At 40.2% G+C, this 15,441-nt stretch overlaps 1 protein-coding gene across 1 annotated transcript in view; it reads right to left on the reverse strand.

Annotated features, from left to right (window-relative positions):
* LOC145314721 (uncharacterized) overlaps nt 1-15,441 on the reverse strand; it is a 43,463-nt gene extending 28,022 nt beyond the window's left edge. Inside the window, exons 1-2 of the mRNA XM_080154752.1 lie at nt 15,362-15,441; nt 6-73 (exon numbers count right to left, since the gene is read on the reverse strand). The gene's annotated coding sequence lies outside the window, so the exon portion shown is untranslated. The remainder of the gene's footprint in view (nt 1-5; nt 74-15,361) is intronic.

Genomic DNA, 15,441 nt, shown 5'->3' on the forward strand with positions numbered 1-15,441 from the left:
TTTACCTTAGTCCGTCCACATGATCTGGAACATTGATTCCAGTAATGAACTCCATGGGATGTTCGATGATAACCTAAATAAAAACAAGGATGACAACATCCATAAAAGCGAAGCTCTAAATTTAGACGGAAGGACTTACAAACAATAACTCTTATAGAGTTCAGAACTAAATAAGCTGAAAATTAATTTGTAAGTCTAAACAAAATTGTGCATAACTTTGTTGAAATTTTTTTAAATACATGAAACTGTAAAAGGACATATTTTCATCTTTAGGATTTAATTATAATTTGCTTATTAATATGTTCATTGTTGTCATTGGAATCATTATTCCAAAAATCAGATAAATACGATAATTTTAACATGTCTAAATCAATGACAAGAGCTAACCGTTACGGACGTACGTAAATTCAGACGTGTACCCTAATTGTAAAAAAGCTTCGCCTTTTAACATATTATGTATAAATATCATTCATTTAGACAAAATAAAGATTAATTTTTTATGCTATGTAATATTTTGCTATGTAAATGAACTATAATTTTTAATTTTCATAAAAAGTAGGTCATATTATTGTACTAGAGTTTGCTCGATATAACTATCTCCCTATTGGCTAGTTTTCTATATGCATATCTATTTCTCAATAAATCTATTTTCCTCACCCGGCATTACTATTTAAAGAAAGTAAATATTTAATAATTTAAATGATTTTAAAAAGATTTTTTAAATTATATTTTTTTCTTTACAATACCATCACCAAAGGGTTAATATGATTACTACAATTTTAGTTTAATATTTGAACACACAAAGTGTCGCCACAATCGAATTCTTTTAAAACAGAGTTTTCTTAAATTTATTATATTATAAATTTAAATTTTCTTTTTCATGATTACAAATTAAATACTTCAATATAATGTAAATAGCAACATGAAATAAAAAAATGAATTTATTTTTAATAGAGTAAAATAATGGGTCTTATCATTCTGGCCAATAGGATTTTATTATGGATTATTGGAGCACTATAAGTTTTAAACATACATTCCTTGGAAGACTTGAGCTCATTTATAGACATTTATTTCCTATATAGATCTGACATGGATCTTGATGCAATACAGCAGGCCGTTTTGTACATGTTAAAAATTAGAAGATTTCATTAAATAAAAGTAATCGCAAATATACTTAGTAAAAAGTTTTAAACATACATTCCTTGGAAGACTTGAGCTCATTTATAGACATTTATTTCCTATATAGATCTGACATGGATCTTGATGCAATACAGCAGGCCGTTTTGTACATGTTAAAAATTAGAAGATTTCATTAAATAAAAGTAATCGCAAATATACTTAGTAAATAACAATTTATATGGTTTCATTTTGTACCAGCTTCTAGAATCACTTTTATTTTAATGGGAATTTTTAAGGTTGATGTGGTAGAATGAGATCTAACCTTCCCCCCCCCCCCCCAACACAAAATTAAAATTTCCGAGGCTTCGTAGTAAAGTAGTGCCAAATAGGTGCAACAGCTATCGATATCTTTTGTTAGAGACACACAGACATACAGACAGACTAACACCCTGTTATGTTTTATAATAGGATATTATATTACAAAATCCATTTAATTGTACTTTGAATCAGGGAGTAAGGGAGGGGACAATGGATCGAATATTCAATTTTTAGGCGTCTCAGACTTTGGGTACTGGCTTAAAGGGAATGTGCAAGAATTTAGCAGTTTCTGACTGTGTTTGGGTACTAGCTCAAGAAATGCCGCTACTCGCTATGTTAGTTTTGAATATAGCAGACAGAGAGTAGTTTAAATATAAATACACAGCCCCCTTCCCATACTCTATTTCACTCCCTTCTCCCAAACCTCCTTTTTTAAAGCAGACGAGAAAGGGAAATGGAGAAGGGAGGTGGGGGCAAGGGAAATAAACAGGATAAAAAGGGGCAGGAAGGCATGCGGGTCATATTCTTGCCCAGCCAGCTAGCAGTTACCCTACATGCCTGCCTGTCCCTTTTTTCCCCTGTTCATTAGGGCGGGTTCATTTCAGAATTTGAGAAAGAGGGGATCTGCAACAGATAAACATAACATAAAGAAAATTTCTGACTGAAAAAGAATTTTAAAAAATTGGGATTTAGAATGCAACCACTTAAAAATGTAATTCATTAATAAAAAAAATATGCAAAGACAACATTCAAGTCCTTTCCATTTGTTATCTCAGTTCTTATTAGTGCTAGAGGGCTAAAAGTTGTTGTGCATTTCCCCAGTTTAATAATGAATTTCCTACTATAAGTCAGTCAAGTCATATTTCGCTTCCTTACCCTTTATTTACCAACCTTTTACAAACAACCAGTCATACAATTGTATAGCTATTTGTCAATGAGAGTAAAAAATTTATTGAATCAGAACTATGGCTTCATGGTGCTCCCAGGAAAGGTCTAGAGGAGTAGAATCAGGAACTATTGTCCGTTTCAAAATATCTTGTTCCTAGCCTAGAAAAGACTAAAAAAACACCATATTGTAAGGTTTATTGAGAATTGTCCAATCTGTAGAGATTTTTTGAGATTTTCTCAGGCTAGGAACAAGATTTTTTGAAACTGTCAAATGTTCCTGATTCTACTCCTCAATGAATTTCCTGGGAGCACCATGAAGCCATAGTTCTGATTCAATAAATTTTCAACACCCATTCACAAATAGCTATACAATTGAATGTCTGATCGTCAGCGGTTTTAAGACTTAGGATACATTTTAAATCATCCAGAGGTGTATTATACTCATAAAAATCATTTGCAGATCCCCGCTTTGGTCTCAGAAAAATAATGTCCAAAATCGACCCACCCTGCTGTTCATATTCTTTGCTTCCACCTCTCTTTTCCCTTTCCTTGTAATCTGGAGAGTTCCAGGGAGATTTTTCTAGTAATTAATTACAGAATGGTTATGTCAGTCTGTAATACTGGTAATCTAATTTTTAAATGATTCCTTTTTTTCTTGGAACTTTTTTGTTAGTTTATTTTTTCTAGATTTAATTAATAATCACTTTACAATTTCCTCCAAATTTTCTGGATTAATCTGAATTTTATGGCCTTTCTTTGAAAACTCTTAAAATGAATTAATTGCCCATTGTCCCCTCCCTTACTTCCTGACTTTGAATATAATTATACTGATAAGATTTAAATATTTAAGTCCATTTGTAAGTGGATTTAGGATTTATTTGGCTGCTATTTTAGATACTAGCGGCTATATCCCTAGAGGCTTCTGGGGAAACATGAGGAGGGGGGGGGGGGGCGGTTAAAAAATAGTTAAAAACCTTCCCTGGACATATAAGAAGCTTCACTTATAAGGAGAACCATGTCGGTTCAGCGGTTATAATAGGATAATAAACATAGATATAGCAAAGCTTTATTTATCGTCTATTTTATAATTCAACTTGTCTGAGCGTATGTACATAGCGCTTTGAAGGAAAAAGGGTGTAACCTTTTTAAACTTCTAAAAGTAACATAATAGTATAACAGACAAACAAAAGAACATAGTCAGCTATAGAGTAGATTTTCAGCGAATCTTCACACAATATTCAAGCTGTCTATCTTCAATAGCAGCTTCGAAAATACACAGTTCTTAATAAAAATTAAAAAGATATATCTATATTTTCAAAGCATATCGACAGACTGACTGACTAAGTGAGTTGAACAGTAGATGCTTAACATAATACTCACAAAAAACGTCTATTTCAAACAGCAGCCGATTAATTATACTCTTGGGAAGGACGGAGGTAATGATAAACAAAAAGTTAAAGAGCAGCTTGGCTTCTTAAATAATTATATTGTTTTGAAGAAATATAGATCTAATATGAAATATAAGATAGATATTCTAACTGTTATCTTACATCATAATATTACATCTAATTCTACAGAAAAAATGTATTGAATACTATTGTTACAAGAATGACATTATTATTCTTACGTTACGAATTAAAGATTTTCTACTTGAAGTCAAATTCTAAATACAGGGTGTTTTTTTTTAATAGGACAAAAGTATTGCTTAATTTAACCAACTTACCATTGACAGAAATTAACAATCAATATCTTATTTTCTTCATTGGCTCGGGGAGTTTTGCAAATGAAAAAAATATTTCGAACTTTTCAACAAATTATACCCTATAAACCGGTTTTTCCATAGCAAATGTTTTCTGATACAAAACTCCCCAACCCAATGATGAAAAAAAGATATAGATTATCAATTTCTGTCAATGGAAAGTGGGTTAAATTAAGCGATACTTTTGTCCTATTAAAAAAACACCCTGTAACATAAAGAACTAATGATTCTTGATTAAATTTGAAACTACTTATTGTAAGCTTAATATTTTTTTTTCTCTGTACACAAATCAAATCAATACACCATACATGGTTCAATCCTTTTTATGAACGCTGCTGGTATCGATAAACACAAATTTCTTTGACATGACATAAAAGAAAGTGTAATTATGTTCTGTAAATATAAAAATGTATTATATATGTATGTATACTAGGGATTAAAACAAGATTTGCTTAAAACGCAAATATGAAATAAAGGGCAAGTACGGGAAATTAAACATTAGATCATTGCTTAAAATGCTCCGTTAAATATGGGGGTTTGAACAATAGACATACTATATCTAGATTACGCTTCTATCCCGATTTTTCGTCAAATCTTAAAAGGAACATTATTAGCAGACGATAGTAATGTTTACTTTCGACTCAAGCTGAGGTAAATTCTTTAAAGAAATACTCGCTACTCGATGGTGAGGCAAAATTATTTTTGTGAAAAATCATCCAAAAGCTTATTAAAAATCTACAAAAATTAAACAAAATCATATGTTAATAACCATGTAATGATTTTATTTGATTTATGCGATTTTTGAGGATTTTTTACAAAATAATTTTGCCTCACCAGCGAGAAGCGAGTCTAATTTTTTAAAGAATCCACCTCTGTTTGAAGCTTTCTCATTTATGACGAAATTTTTGAGCAAGTAAGTTTGATTTAGTAAAGCTTTGTACTAAGAAATGATATTATTTACAGTTGACTTTTATCTATGTATGAAATGAAAAAAAACATGCGTTTGTAATGAAATGTGTACACAATTTCAACCAATGAGATTTAATGTACGTTGGGATTCTCCTATTGGATCAATCAGATATTACCTCTCTTGTCTTACTACCTTTATTGTTTGAACCTTTAGCGTCAAGGTTCACAACCTAGCTAAAATAAATTTGCAACTGTAAGTGAACAGTAAATAAAAAAGACCTAGATTTACATACTGACTAAAATTTGTTAACATTACTACAGTAGACAGGCCTTTACATTAGGTCCTAATTCTCTGTTTGAAAGACCTTATTGTGCAATGCTGCTACTGTTTTAGCCAAGGCATTCCTTACATTGTTACTTTAAATGTCACAAGTCTAACATAGCAGTAGCAGGAACAATTTTTAACATATTAAGTTATGGAAGGGTTTTATCCTAAATTCGAAACCTATTTAAGGCATTTTACTTTTAGGATGTCAAGCTTTTTAGAACAATCTTAATCATTAATAGATATTACCTAATATATTATAATTTAATTATTTATTGTGTACTATTTATATTTATAATACATGATTGAATATAAATCTAATATGAAGAAATAATTGGGTTGTTTCCTTTCAAAATCTTCTAGTTAATGTACCCCTACCGTTAATTGTATCAGAAAACAATTTTTAAAAATCATGGCTATTCATATTTTCATTCCTGTATTAACATTCCTGTAACGATTTGGTTTAATATTGGGACTGAAGTTTAGTTTTCTCCAAAGAAGATAAAGTATAGAATTGAATCCAGGTAGAAGATTCTGCCTGGCTAGCCTGAATTAAAATTCGAACTTTTGAAAGACCAAAACGGCTATAAGGCTGTTAGTAAATAACATGATTTCAGTAATTATTCAGAAAAAATATTCAAAATAAATTCCTTTTGCAATAGTTTACTAAAAGCCATGTACCCAAGAATCCAGCTTCCTCTTCCCTATTCACAATGGATTAAAAATGAATTTAATGTGCATATTAAGCCTTAAAAAAATTTAATCATGTAAATTTTACAAAAAAAATATTGGTCTCAGTATTTATATTATAAAACTAGGTTGCGCTCTTATGTTTGTTTTTAAACAGCTGATTTATACATGATAGCAACTACATCCATACATTTATTTGTGGAAGGGGGGGGGGGTGGGGGAGGAAGGGGCAGTACCTATTTACCCATTTAGCTGACCCTTTAAAATTACAAATGTGGTCAATTGTACTTACCAAAATTAAAACAAGAGTATGTACTAGTGACAACTAGTCATTGTGATTTGTACTTTAGCATTATTGTCTTTACTGCGCAAGTCAAAGATTCCTTCAAATTTCCCAGAAATATTTAGGGTTTTCATTTCTATTCCTCCTTATTCTATGGTTTTCTCTAGAAAATCTTGTATTTAAATCCTGTTTTAATTCACCATGAAAACTTCAAGGCCGATTAGACATGATATTGTGGTATCCGCCTAGGGTAAATGGCAGACACCAGAGTTCGAATAAAGACTACGGCAGTGTGAACAGACGTGGACACCTTACTATAGAGAAGCTACGCTTCTCTAGCATTCACTAGACAAGAATCAACATCTATTTCAGTTGTCACTTTATTGAAGGTGTAAAGGATACTGAAGCTATATACAACAAACATTAACTACAATGGATAGGAATAAATAATCATAACATAAAAGCATTGTAATACATATACAATAGTCAGTTTGGGCAATCATGAGTCCCCATCCCTGGAAAGGGTGGGGGGAATTAAGAATACAGTTAACCATAATATAAATACATATGGATTAGGAATAAAGATAGTTAAAGATAAATCATACAGTAAAACATAGGTAATTGCAATGGTTAGGTAGATGGCTATCCCTGTCTGGGGCAGGCAGGATAGCCCATGGAGCAGCACAATAGGTAGATAAGCATAGAGGGGTTGAGTGGTAGGTCTGGGTACTAAAGAGGGAAGGTTTGATGATTACTTGTGACAACAACAGTCTGTGTGGGGGTGATCCTATCAGGTGAGGGCAGGTTTAGATCCTTTATCCTCAGGGTTGAGGTGGTGCTGATAACTTGGTGGTTGAAGGGGAAGGTTCCGGTGCTTAAGATGGGAGAGGGAGGGGTAACACCCCCTCCCTCCATTTGCAGGACAACTGAGGGATGAAACCAGTACCGTTATCTGACATATTTTCAGGTGGCTTTATAATTGTAGAATAACAGGATTTAGCTAGGTGCGTAGCATCACTATAATGTCTTGGTTTCTGCATGGTCCAGAGCTGCCGCATACCACAACTCTCCCCTCGGAAGGCTGGAGGGGTTGTCTGCACCGCCAGACTTCCGACAGTGGTTGCGGCCTTCAGTTTGTTGTCCTTGTGGAATGGGTCCGCCAGGATACCAGTTGCTGGATGGTGGTGGACTCCAGCCCTCCCCAGGTCTAACGGAATCGGCTATATCTGCTGGAATAGCTGGTCCTGTTGGATATTCTGGCCGTTGGATGTGTACCTCTGAGGCCACCCTGGCAACCTCCAGGAGTGGCACAGCACATGGGGGGGCTTGGACCAACAGCCGCCTGGTATACACCTCTTCAGGTTTCTCCACTGGGCTGGTGGTCTCCATCGTGTTGGTCACCTTGCTGCTGGCAGGCTGGCTACTGGATGCAGGCGCAGTTTCTTCGCCCTCGGGGCTGGTCAGGTTCATTCGGCTTCCAGGGTCTCTGTCAACGCGGGCAGGTGGTGGTTGCCATACTGTAGGAGCGTTGCCTCCTTCAGGCTCATTCTGGACATTGGCAGGGTGGTGCATGGCAGTCCGACCTGCGGGGTAGGGAAAGGTAACAGTCCATCCTTTATGCCGGAGGCTGTCTTGGATCTGCAAGGGTGGCTCCGCTCTAGTTGGCTGGGAGACAGGCCCATCCACGGCCACTGCTGCTGGTAGACTGGAGGCACAAGGCTCCGGATTTCCTCCCCTAGCCTGAAGGGGTCCAGGCACATTGTCTCCATCTTGGGTAGACATAATTGTTGGGGATCCTCTACTTCTATGGGTAGGCTCGGCACTTGGCACATCTAGTGGTGTTACTCCCCAGGCAGCGGTCAAAGCTTCTTCAGTTTGGCTGGTAATGGCTGATATCCTGGCTCCTGGGGCAGATGCAGGGGGCGCAGGCAAGTTTGGCCCAGCCCAAACTTCCTGGTACACCAGTGCAATACAATTACCTTGGCTTGGTTGAGGGAGGTAGACAGCTGGATGCAGTTGAGGGTGAGGGACAGCTGGACTCTCCCTGCTGGCTGGGGGCTCTGGCTGACTGGGGGTGACGGGTGTCACCCCTTCCTCTGGGGCTGCGGGCTCATTCCGGGGTCCAGGTATCTCGGTGGCGGCGACGGTTGTCGCCCCAGGCACCAGTGTGGGGGCGCTGGATAGCACCCCCCAGTCTTCACAGGGGTCCAGGTCTCTCGGTGGCGGCGACGGTTGTCGCCCCGGGCACCAGCGTGGGGCGCTGGATAGCACCCCCCAGTCTTCACAGGTGGCGGCGACGGTTGTCGCCCCAGACATCAGCTTGGTGGTGCAGGGAAGCACCTCTCGTTCCTTCCAGGTGGCGACGCCGGTTGGCGTCCCATACATCGACTCAGACTCGCTGGGTAGCGCCCCTCGGCTCTTGCTGGGGGCGACAGGGGTTACGGACACCGGTCCCCTGTGATTGAGGCTGAGGTCCAGGCCAACCCGGTTGGGTTCAGCCGCTCCTCCCAGCACGTTGATCCTGGCCACTATGGTCCCAATCTGAGACACAGACTCCTGGGTAGCCGCGGCCCCGGCGGCGGCAGCTAATTGGGGTGACGGCTGGGCATCTCCCTCCAGGTGGACCTGGGTGGCAGACTGGTTGCATGCAGGTTGTTGGGCGGCCTGGTGTTTCTTCATTGCTTGGTCCCAACCGGTTCTACACTTGGCGGCTGTGTGGCCGTTGAAGCGGCAGCGCCCCTTCGTCCAGCTGGGTCCCATCAGGCCGGCTTCCCCAGGGTGTATCAACCTGCCAGGTCTCTCCTCCTCCAGTTGGGGCACCAGCTGACAAACTGGGTCTCCCCTACTAGGGGTCAGGCGGTGCTGGGCTGCTTGTGGTGGCTCCTTGGTTACATTCAGCCTCCTCCCCATACACACAGGTTCCTTCCATCCAACAGCGGCTCTCCTCCCCTGGGTGGCGAGGCCAGCCTCGGCCTTAGCTTCTGCAGGTGCTTCTCCACATGAGGGATCCTCCCTCTGGGTATGCCAGGTAGTTGGTAGCAAAGGCCGTTGATGGTGCCAGTCGGAAAGGGGGCTATGATCTCTGGGGGGTACCTGTGGCCAGTGTGTGGACAGGTACCCACAGGTGGACCAGCAAGGCCCAGAAGATGCCATACTGATGGTAGCCTGGACGGTATTCCGGACTGTCAGCAGACTGTTGGTAGCCACCTGAGTTGGGCCAGAGTTGCCAGCTGGTATTGCGTCCCTGCCAGGCTCCGTCAGCTGCTGGTGGGGAGCCCCTGCGGTGGTTCTGGTTTTGGCAGGTGGTGGCCTTCTTATTGACTCCCCTAGTTTGAGCTCTGCATCCTGGTGGGCCTCCATCTTCAGCAGCATGGGGGAACTTGGCTGGGACATGTGCAGTGGTTCAACAAAGTAGCGGCATCTGGTCTTGGAGTGTGGGGGGACAGCCTCACTGCTGCGGGTCAACCCTGCTCCCTCCGTGCTGGGTAAAGTCTTCCTCTGCGGCAGGTCACCAGTCCCCATCCTTAGGCCGGTCCCCAGTCGTTCCATGCCTGGGGGCTCCCAGGGAGGCTTGGGTGGCGGCTCCCCCACCCCCAGGTACGCGTCGGGCATCTGGGTGAAGGGCCTATTCCCCTGGGACAGCTCCCCATCCTCCAGATTGGGGAGGCCAGTGCCAGGGAGGACCTTTCCACCCCAGAAACAGGTGGTACTGGCCCTAGGGCTGGGCCCCTTTGGAGTCTCAGTTCTGGTAATAGTGTCCATCTTGGGGCTGGCCACTAAGTTTCTGAAGCTTGTCACCTTCTCATTAGGCTCAGTTGCATCGTTCAACACCCCCAGGAGGACACCTACAGGTTCAGCAATCCCCAGTCCAGTATTGCTATTTCTCGTACGTTGAGCACCAACTGAACAGGAGCTGTGCAGCGGACATTCAGTCATCCTTCCAGACAAGGGCATCTCAGGGACCAGGGGTCTGTGACCTGGCATGTGTTTGATGTTCACTGTACTCAACACAGTAGGCCAAAGTAATAGCAGAAGCAGTATCTTGTAGATATAGGAGCAGAGTAGAGTAGCCGCACCGCAAGGAGGTTCGAGCCGGCTCACCCCTAGTATAAATACTATAGCTGTGTAATTAGGGTGGTAGTCCACGTAGCCGTAGGCTCGGTCCTCCTGGCTCAAGAGTTTCTGTGGCTGGCGCGCCCCCATGATAAGTAGCAGGGGGTTGGTCTGTTTGTGCCAGCGTCTTGTTTAACTGTTGAGCCTGAGTTGTTCTCCTTTCCAGTATAGCTCTTGATTTCTGTGGTAACCAGCGGATCTTAGCTTAAAGGTAACAGGGAATATGTTAGGTATCCCCAGATGTCTCTAGGAGCGTATCCGCTAGTAGATATATGGATAGGTAGGCTATCTATATATATACATGGCTACACGCCCATATATATATATATACGTGTATAGGAATATCCCCAGAGCTAGCTAGCTTTTCCTCCTTGCTCCAAAAAAATCACGCTTCCTCTGTATATAGTTCACAACTATGAAGGTCGATGGTCCAGGTACACACCACCACTGCCCAGTGTGGGGCAGCAAGTCAGGCTATGTCCACAGGGTGGGTGTACTTTCGTTCAGTTAACATATCAGTTTCCAGTGTTGTTTGGTGAGGTTAGTATTCACTTACTTGTACCCATGATACAAAAACACAACCTTATTTATCACTTGGGTATTTATATATACATATATTTGCTTCACTAACCATTCAGCTTTGAAGTAGGGTTGGCAGGCTAGGAAGATGTTGAGGGTCTGAGCGGGTTTAAGGAACTGGTTTAGTTTTCCTTATCACACTGTAGACAGGGAGGGAGGAGCTTGCAAGTTTTCTCCTAAAAAAATATCTCTGATGTATGCTATAGAATATCCCCTCTCCTGTGTGGGTGTGTGTGTGTGTGTGTGTGCGTGGAATCTCCTGTCCTTGTAACGCGCGTCCGCGCCGTCAAATCCGCGCACACGGGGAAAACGCGCTCTCACCCCTCAACTCGCTCTCTCATTGGTCCGCTTCGTCCGTTGGATTTATGATATTTTCCGCACTCTGTTGCGCTATCCGTGAATGGCGCTCTGGGTGTCCGATCGCTAGCCCCACACTACAGACGGACTTAGTCTAGTGTGGGTAGGAAGGGGGAAGCGCGTGAGGGGACGGGGGTAACTCCGTCCGTTCCCCCTGTGAGGGAGGGGGGTAACTGTGTGCTGGTGTAATAGGGCCTTTTCTTCTCAATCCTAGGTTTATCTATTATATCACCCTGATTGTATTTGCCTTCAATGGAGAGGGGCCCCTCCCCTTCCCTTGGAATAAGGGGTGTATTGTTGTTGTTGTGCTGTGGGCTTGAGATTGTTTTGATTGTATATCAGGGTCTTTATTATGTTACATCTAGCTTCTATTTCTGTCCTTATCACAATTGCATAACAGATTTGTTTACCAACTCTGTTCTATTTTTAGCTGTTATCACAATACACAATAATCCAAGCCTGTTCTATTCTTAGATTTATCACAACACAACAATTTGTTTGCCAAGCTTTGCTCATAAATCTATTGTTTGGCCATCACACTAGGGTGGTAATCCCTGAAAATGTGATATAATATCTGTTTTCTAGATGGGTGGCTGCGTTGTAGCCTCTCAGGATACTCGGAGTTGACGTAGTTTTTCTCTGTTCTGGTGCACTACACTCGTATGTTAGCTCGCAGCTTGCAGCTATGTGGCATGTTTCAGCCTATCGGCGGCAGGGAATGTCCCGTCCTGCTAGCGCCGCTTGCAGCTATGTGGCGTGTTTCAGCCTATCGGCGGCAGGGAATGTCCCGTCCTGCTAGCGCCGCTTATCCAAATCCAGCTGATGGCGGCAGGGAATGTCCCGTCCTGCTAGCGCCACTGGTTTGGATCCTGCTATCTCTTGCAGTAAAATTGGCCTATTTTCAGCCGTTTACACTTATTTGGCTTGTTTCAGCCGGTCCGCAGGCCTGTTTCAGCCCTTTTGGCGCTCAATTCTCCGTTAGATATCAGCGCTGCTCGCGGTTATTCATCAAATTTCGCTGTCTCGCTTCCACAACTGCCGGATGCAGAGTTAAACTTTGCTGTCCAGGGTGGGTAATTCAGGTTGCTTGCGTCAGTTTTGCCAGATTCACTGCTGGGAGTACCTTAGCCTCAGATGCGCGTCTGCTCTACACTTGTGGTTCGCCGTAATCTCACACAGCTGTCACCAAAGTTGTGGTATCCGCCTAGGGTAAATGGCAGACACCAGAGTTCGAATAAAGACTACGGCAGTGTGAACAGACGTGGACACCTTACTATAGAGAAGCTACGCTTCTCTAGCATTCACTAGACAAGAATCAACATCTATTTCAGTTGTCACTTTATTGAAGGTGTAAAGGATACTGAAGCTATATACAACAAACATTAACTACAATGGATAGGAATAAATAATCATAACATAAAAGCATTGTAATACATATACAATAGTCAGTTTGGGCAATCATGAGTCCCCATCCCTGGAAAGGGTGGGGGGAATTAAGAATACAGTTAACCATAATATAAATACATATGGATTAGGAATAAAGATAGTTAAAGATAAATCATACAGTAAAACATAGGTAATTGCAATGGTTAGGTAGATGGCTATCCCTGTCTGGGGCAGGCAGGATAGCCCATGGAGCAGCACAATAGGTAGATAAGCATAGAGGGGTTGAGTGGTAGGTCTGGGTACTAAAGAGGGAAGGTTTGATGATTACTTGTGACAACAACAGTCTGTGTGGGGGTGATCCTATCAGGTGAGGGCAGGTTTAGATCCTTTATCCTCAGGGTTGAGGTGGTGCTGATAACTTGGTGGTTGAAGGGGAAGGTTCCGGTGCTTAAGATGGGAGAGGGAGGGGTAACACCCCCTCCCTCCATTTGCAGGACAACTGAGGGATGAAACCAGTACCGTTATCTGACATATTTTCAGGTGGCTTTATAATTGTAGAATAACAGGATTTAGCTAGGTGCGTAGCATCACTATAATGTCTTGGTTTCTGCATGGTCCAGAGCTGCCGCATACCACAATATGTCTTATTTTACCTTTTAGACTTCAATTTATTGAAGTTAATCATTTTTTAAAGCGAAGCTTTTCTATAATTATGGTCGGTCCGTCCGTACGTCCGTCCGTCCGTAACGGATAGCTAAATCGTTAATTTAGGCATGTTAGAATTGTCCTATTGATTTTAAACTTTGCATGGTGATTCCTGTAGTAGTTAGGTACGATTTAGAAAGCGAAGCAACTCTACAATCATAACAAAAATGTCCGTACGTCCATTTTAAACATGTTGATTTTTTACTTTTTTAACAACTAATTTTTATATGATCTAATTATCCGATTGATCTGATTTTTTGTATGCTGATTCCTGGGACAACAAAGTACAATATTATAAGCGAAGCAACTCTATAACTAAGTCCTAAAAATGTAAGTCTGTCCATAAACATTATTCTGTTTCAAGCAGTTTTTCAACAAATTTACTAACAATTTTGCATCGACTCTATCGACTCTATATTCTGATTATTCATTTCTGACACTATAAAAGTGTTAATGTCCGTTTGTCCTACCGTTTCAGCGTTTCGCTTTTATGGATGTTGTCATCCTTGTTTTATTATAATTTTATTGGCGAGAAGAGGGAAGAAGATCCCTGTGATTGTTGTATAATGTAATACAAATAGGTATTCTAGTATAATTGATTAACTAACTTGTTCTAACTATTGACGTCATTCACACATCATAATTCTTAATAGAGTAATATATCATATACTAGCGGCTTCGCCCCTACAATCTAGGAGCTATAGATTCGAAGTAGAGGGAGTAGGCAAAAAAACCTGAAACCATATGTCAAGACAGCATAAAAAACATCTCCGTATTTATGAGAAGATTTTTTAAAATGGAAAAACTTATTCGGTTCAGGGATAAGGGATGGGAAATGTAGGAAAATATTATTTCAGGCCTATTTCAAGCCTAGGCCTAATAAACCAGTTTTGGGATGGCGCAGTGGTTCGTCCTAAACGCTAATGAAAAAGCTGTGCGTGTGTGTGTAGATAAAGTATAGAATCAAATTCAGGTAGCTAGTTTAAAGTAAAAAACATAACTTTTTATAAACCTATATATTAATGGCTTTTGTTAAAATGAAGTTTTTTCTCTCCCAAAATTTTTTTATCTTTTACTTTGGTAATTTGAACTGTCAGAAAGCTATCGTTGGGTTTCCCTCAGACAGATTTTAGTTTGTATTATTTGCATTTTTATTAATGAGTAAAAATTTATTTGAAAATTTTATTGGTAATTAAAATTCAAAATAAATAAATAAATATGCACTTGGGTAACATTCTATCAAGTTCTTTGGATACTATAACGTAATGATATATCTGTACTGTGTTGAATTGTACAAATATTAGGGTTAAGGTGTTGTATCAATTCCGTATTAAATTTTTAAAATTCAAAATACAACATCTAATTTATAAACTACCAAATGAAAATTTGTAGCTACCTTCTTTCCAAAAAAATAATCCCGTTATTTTTGTTTTTTCTATATGGCCCTTTTTTAATGTTTAACTCTAAGCTGATTTAATAATTAAACTAATGTGATCTAACACCATTTATATTTATTTTTTCGTAGCAAACAAATAATTATTTTTTCTAGAATTGTCTGCTTCTAAAATTTCCGCCAATTGGTGATTGGTTGATACAAAACAGGCCGATACTTATTGGTTTAGAGCGATAGCTACTTGGGAGCGTCCGCCAGTTTGATAGGAATTTGTAATAGTTGCAATATCCCTTTAAAATCTAGGCCGGGACCTAATTAATGGCCAGCTTTCCTATCCCTTATCCCTGATTCGGTTCAGTTGTTAGTAAGAAAAAAAGGAATAAACAATGTAAATTATTTTATCAAAAAAGTATAAATGTAATTTAAATAGTTACTTTAAATCATTCTTGCTTTTTTATAATAGGTTTAAAATATTTTATTTAACAGGGAATCGCAGTGCATCTTATACATGGCTTTCTGGACAGGTAAACAGATTACCTTGATTCACATTCAGTATATTTGGTATTGTTCCTTGACCATTATCCTCTATACTGTCATCATAACAACCTCGTACATAC

The sequence above is a fragment of the Acartia tonsa genome, chromosome 1 (assembly GCF_053477335.1).
Source record: "Acartia tonsa isolate MP-2025a chromosome 1, ASM5347733v1, whole genome shotgun sequence".
In the NCBI taxonomy this organism is placed as follows: Eukaryota; Metazoa; Arthropoda; class Copepoda; order Calanoida; family Acartiidae; genus Acartia; species Acartia tonsa.